Source organism: Hemitrygon akajei, chromosome 14 (genome assembly GCF_048418815.1).
Source record: "Hemitrygon akajei chromosome 14, sHemAka1.3, whole genome shotgun sequence".
Lineage (NCBI taxonomy): Eukaryota > Metazoa > Chordata > Chondrichthyes > Myliobatiformes > Dasyatidae > Hemitrygon > Hemitrygon akajei.
Genome location: NC_133137.1, coordinates 6,960,496 through 6,966,495, shown reverse-complemented (window position 1 = coordinate 6,966,495; position 6,000 = coordinate 6,960,496).

Below are 6,000 nucleotides of genomic sequence, written 5' to 3'. Positions count from 1 at the left end.
ACTCTTTGCCTACTGCCAATCAGCCAATGCTCAATCTATGCTAGTATCTTTCCTGTAATACCATGGATTCTTATCTTGTTAGGCAACCTCATGTGCGGCACCTTGTCAAAGGCCTTCTGAAAATCAAAGTACACAACATCAACCAATTCTCCTTTGCCTATGCTGCTTGTTGTTTCCTCAAAGAATTTCATCATTTTCCCTTAAGGAAACTATTTTGATGGTTTATTTTATCATGTTCCTCTAATATCCCAAAACCACATCCATAACAATTGACTCCAACATCTTCCCAACCACTGAGGTTAGACTAACTGGTCTATAGTTTCCTTTCTTCTGCCTTCCTCTCTTCTTGAAGAGTGGAGTGACATTTGCAATTTTCCAGTCTTCCGGAACCATTCTAGAATCCAGTGATTCTAGAAAGATCATTACTCATGCCTCCACAATCTCTTCAGCTACCTCTTTCAGATTCGAGGGTTGTAGTCCATTAAGTTCAGGTGACTTATCTACCTACAGACATTTCAGTTTCCCAAGCACCTTCTCCCTAGTCATAGCAACTTCCAGCATTCTGCTACTGTCCCCTGCCATTCTCGAACTTCCAGCATACTGCTACTGTCTTCCACAGTGATACAAAATACATACTCAGTTCGTTTACCATTACCTTTTCCTCCATTGCTACCTCTCCAGCATCATTTTCTAGTAGTACAATATCTACTCTCTCCTCTCTTTTATTCTATATATCTGAAAAATCTTTTTGTATCCTCTTTGATCCTATTAGTTAGCTTACCTTCATATTTCATTGTTTCTCCCTTATGGCTTTTTAGTTGACTTCTGTTGGTTTTTTAAAGTTTCCCGATCCTTTAACTTCCTACTAGTTTTACTCCATTATACGTCTGCTCTTTTTCTTAAGTTAGCTTTGACTTCCCTTGGTAGTCATGGTTGTATCATCCTGCCTTCTTCGTCTTTGAGTTGTATCCATCCATCTCCTTCCATATTGCTCCCAGAAACTCCGGCCATTGTTGCTCTGCCATCATTCTCCTTCCAGCCAGTTCCTCTCTCACGCCTCTGTAGATCCCTTTACTCCACTGCAATAGTAATATTTCTGACTTTAGCTTCTCCCTCTCAAATTGCAAGGTGAATTCTATCGTACTATGATCACTGCCTTCTAAGGGTTCCTTTGCCTTAAGATCTCTCATCGGATCTGGTCCATTACACAATACTCAATCCAGAATAGCCTTTCCATTATTGGACTCAACAACAAGCTGCTCTACAAAGTCATCTTGTAGACATTCTACAAATTCTCTTTTTTGGGATCCAGCACCAACCCAATTTTCCCAACCCACCTGCATATTGAAATGCCCCATGCCTATGGTAAAGTTGTTCTTTTGACATGCCTTTTCTATTTTCATTTGCAATTTGTATCTCATTTCCTTGCTGTGTTTCAGAGGCCTGTATGTAAGCCCATCAGGATCTTTTTATACTTTCAATGTCTTAACTTTACCCACAAGGATACTACATCTTCTAGTCCTATGTCACCTCTTTCTAAGGATTTGATTAGTTGGTTAGGAAATGTTGCATCCCAAAAGAGACTGCACCCAGCAAATTCCTGCCAGCACTGTTTGCAGAAGCCCTTCAGTGTCCCCCTTGAAAAGAGAACATCCCTCTTGATGTGATTCACCAGAATCCCCAGGGACCTGTCAGAAAATATAGGACAACATCCTTGCCCTCAGAAATCATCTGTGTGGAGAAGTAAGCAGCACTATCCAGTAGCTAGAAGAGTGTTGGTGCTGTTTCTTTACTTGTGTGTCCTTCAGAGCTGGCTGATGAGGTTGCATCAAACTATGTGAGAGCCTGACAACAATATTGCATAACAACTCAATATTTTTAGAGCTTTTTAAAGTGACATTAAAGAAACATAGATTGATATTTTAATGCTAGATAAATTTCCTTCTCCCAACACTTGTATGCTTTCTGACATGCTTGCTTTTTAATGGTATACTTGTAATGAAGATCCCCGGCTGACTATTGCTCTGTTCTCTGGCTAGGATTCCAAAGAGTCTAATTTTAGAGCTTTACTGATGCCTTGGCTGAGAGCTAATTCAGCACAAACTGACCTTGCAATTTTTCAAATTTAATAGCATGGAGTTGAACAGTGACATATACAAATTGGAGGCCAGTGTCAAATAGAGGTTGTCAAAACACGTTTAATTGGAATTCACTGTAAGTGATGCAAAGAGACTACTTTTTCTGTCAAGGTAAGACTGAAGGTGAAAGAAGAGTACATTAGCTTTTTATAGTTCCAACTCTGATATCTCTAATACTGAACAAAGTTTAGATTCCAGAGTCAGATTTACTTATCACATGCACAGTGAAATGCATAGAATCACAAACAGGAGAAAATCTGCAGATGCTGGAAATCCAAGCAACACACACAAAATGCTGGAGCAAAATGTGTAGTTTGTATTAACAGCCGACACACTCACAGATGTGCTTGGACACCCGCAAATGTCGCCACATATTCCGGAGGAACTGGATAGCATGCTTACAATGCTTACAGAACAACACAGAACACACCAAAACAGAGCACAAGCAACAAAACAACAAAAAAACAAGCCCCATTCGTCCCTTGCAACCATCCACAAACATACACAGTCCTCCAACTCCAGGACGGGCCGACTTCGGCCTCCAGTGGACTGGGACTCGCAGACATTGGGCCTTCATCCTCTCCAGCCAACTTGCAGGGACTTGCAAAATAAGACATAGTTCATTCGGCGCACTGAATCTGCTCCACTATTGGCTGATTTATTATTCCCCTCAACCCCGTTCTGCTGCCTTCTCCCTGTAACCTTTGACACCCTATAGGAATGAATACCCTAAAGGAAATATTAAAGGAACCCCCAGTCTTTGATAGACTTTGAAAGTGGCTGGACAGGTAAAGAAAGTAGTTAAAAAAAAACACACCCCTGGCTTTATAAATAGAAGCACAGAGTACAGAGCAAGGACAACATGATAAACCTTAATAAAACAATGTGTATTATCCTCCTTGTAAATGTAAACAATTTTCTTACTGTCTGCTCTGTGGAGATCCTTCATAATTTTATGTACTTTATCTGATCCACTTGCAATCTCCTCTGTTCCAGTTTCTCCAATCTATCCACGTAACTAAAGTTCATCATCCACGGAATCATTTTAATAAATCTCCCCTGCAACCTCTTCCAAGTCTTAACATCTTTCCTAAAGATGCAATGCTCAGAATTTGACACAATACCCCAGTTGTAGCCAAAATGGTAGCTTTCAAAGAGGAACTGGATAAATATTTGGAAGGAAAATAAAATTGGAGTGCTGTAGAGAAAAGGCAATGGAATGGGATCAATTGTATAGTTCCTACAAAAAGCTGGCAACACCCATTGGGACAAATGATTCCCTTTCAAGTTATAATCTTTCTATAGCTTAGTCTTCTCTGGTTCATGGTTCCGATGGGTTTAGACCTTGGTCTGTCCAGTGCTCTGTAGAGTGCAGCACACCACCATCATTCTGATAAAGAGACTCGACTCAAAGCATCAACCATCCATCTGCTGCTTAAGCCAGTGAGTTCCTCCAGTTATTTGCTTTTTGGACTTCCATTGTGGAGACAGGCTGACGATTGCTGAAGGGTGATTCAGATTGGCCAAACCCTTCAACATGTCAATCGCTTGCTCAGAGTCATGGTCAACTTTAGGCACACTGTTCCAAGGCCTTACTTTCAGGGTCACTAGGCAAGTATCATTAGCTATGTTTTAACTAGGGTTCCATTGACAGTGAGGAGTACAGAAGGGTCAGGTAGGGTTAACTGCCATTGGATCAAGGCAGATGATCAGGAATGGACACCCACCATCAACCACACATTTACACTAATCCTCCATTCTTTGTTATTTTGTTCTTTGTTCTCTCCACATTCTCATTAATAACCCCCTCCCCAGGCTCTACCACCAACATAGGAGCAATTTACAATGGCCAATTAACCTACCGATCCATACAATTTGGAAATGTGTGTGGAACTGGAGCATTCAGAGAAAGACCATAAACTCACAGATGGCACCCAAGGTCAGGACTAAACCTGAGTCACTGCAATGCTTCCCTGCACCACCCTAGAATCAGTATCAGAATCCAGTTTATTATCACTGAGTTAATGTTTTGTTTTGTGGCAGCTGTACAGTACAGGACATAAAAATTATACAGTAAAAAATAAGAAATTGTGCAAAGGAGGTATAGTGAGTTAGTAACAAACACAAGAGATTCTGTAGATGCTGGAAATCCAGAGGAACACACAAAAGTACTGAAGGAACTCAGCAGGCCAGGCAGCTTCTATGGAGAGAAAGAAACAGGCGACTTCTTGGGCCAAGACACTTCCTCAGAAAGTAGTCAGGTGGCGTTCATGGAACTTACAGAAATCAATGGCAGAGGGGGAGAAGCTGTTCCTAAAATGTTGAGTGTGGAGCTTCAGGCTCATGTACCTCCTCCTTGATGGTAGTAAGGCCATAAAACCATAAGATATAGGAGCAGAATTAGGCCATTTGGCCCATTGAGTCTGTTCCACCATTTCATCATGGTTAATCCATTTTTCCTCTCAGCCCCAGTCTTCTACCTTCTCCCCCTATCCTTTCAGACCCTGATCAATCAAGAATCTATCAACCTTGGCCTTAAAAGGCTTGTTCTCCACAGCTGCCTGAGGAAAGAATTCCACAGATTCACCACCTTCTAGCTAAAAAAATTCCTCATAATCTCCAGTATAAAAGAACATCCCTCTATTCCTCTGGTCTTAGCCTCTCCCATCATAGGAAATATCCTCTCCACATTCACTCTATCAAGGCCTTGCACCAATTGACAGGTTTCAATGAAATCCCACCTCAATCTTCTGAATTCTAGTGAATACAGGTCCAAAACCATCAGAAACTTTTCAAATGACAAGCCATTCAATCCTGGGATCATTTTCGTGAACCTCCTTTGAAATCTTTCCAGTTTCAGCACATCCTTTCTAAGATAAGGGGCCCAGACCTGCTCACAGTACTCCAAGTGAGGCCTCACCAGTTCTTTATAAAGTTTCAAAATTACACCCTTGCTTTTATATTCTAGTCTTCTTGAAGTGAATGTGACATTACATTTGCCTTCCTCACCACAGACTCAAACTACGAATTAGCCTTCAGGGAATCTTGCATAAGGACTCCCAAGTCCCTTTGCATCTCAATTTTTTGTATTTTCTCTCCATTTAGAAAATAGACAAACCCTTTTGTTTCTTCTACCAAAGTGCATGACCATACACTTCCCACCACTGTATTCTATCTGCCCTTTCTTTGCCCATTCTCCTAATCTGTCTGTCCTTCCATAGCCTCTCTACATCCTCTACACTATCTACCCCTCCAGCTATCTTCATATCATCTGCAAACTTTGCAACAAAGCCGTCAATTCCATCATCCAAATCATTGACATATAATGTAAGAAGCATCAGTCCCGACACAGACCCTGAGGAACACCGCTAGTCTGCAGCAGAAAAGGCTGCTAGTCAGAAAAGGCTCCCTTTATTCACACTCTTTGTCTACTGCCAATCAGCCACTGCTTTATCCATGCTAGAATCTTTCCTGTAATACCACGGGCTCGTAGTTTGTTAATCAGCCTTATGTGTGGCACCTTGTCAAAGGGCTTCTGAAAATCAAAGTACACAACATCAACGGACTTTCCTTTGTCTATCTTGCTTGTTATTTCTTCAAAGAATTCCAACAGATTTGTCAGGCAGGGTTTACCCTTGCAGAAATCATGCTGACTATGGCCTATTTTATCATGTGCCTCCAAGTACCCTGAGACCTCATCCTTAATAATTGACTCCAACAAGCTTTGCAACCACTGAAGTCAGACTAACTAGTGCATAGTTTCCTTTCTTCTGCCTCTCTCTCTTCTTGAAGAGTGGAGTGACATTTGCAATTTTCCAGTCTTCCGGAACCATTCTCTTCAGCCACCTCTTTCAGAACCCTG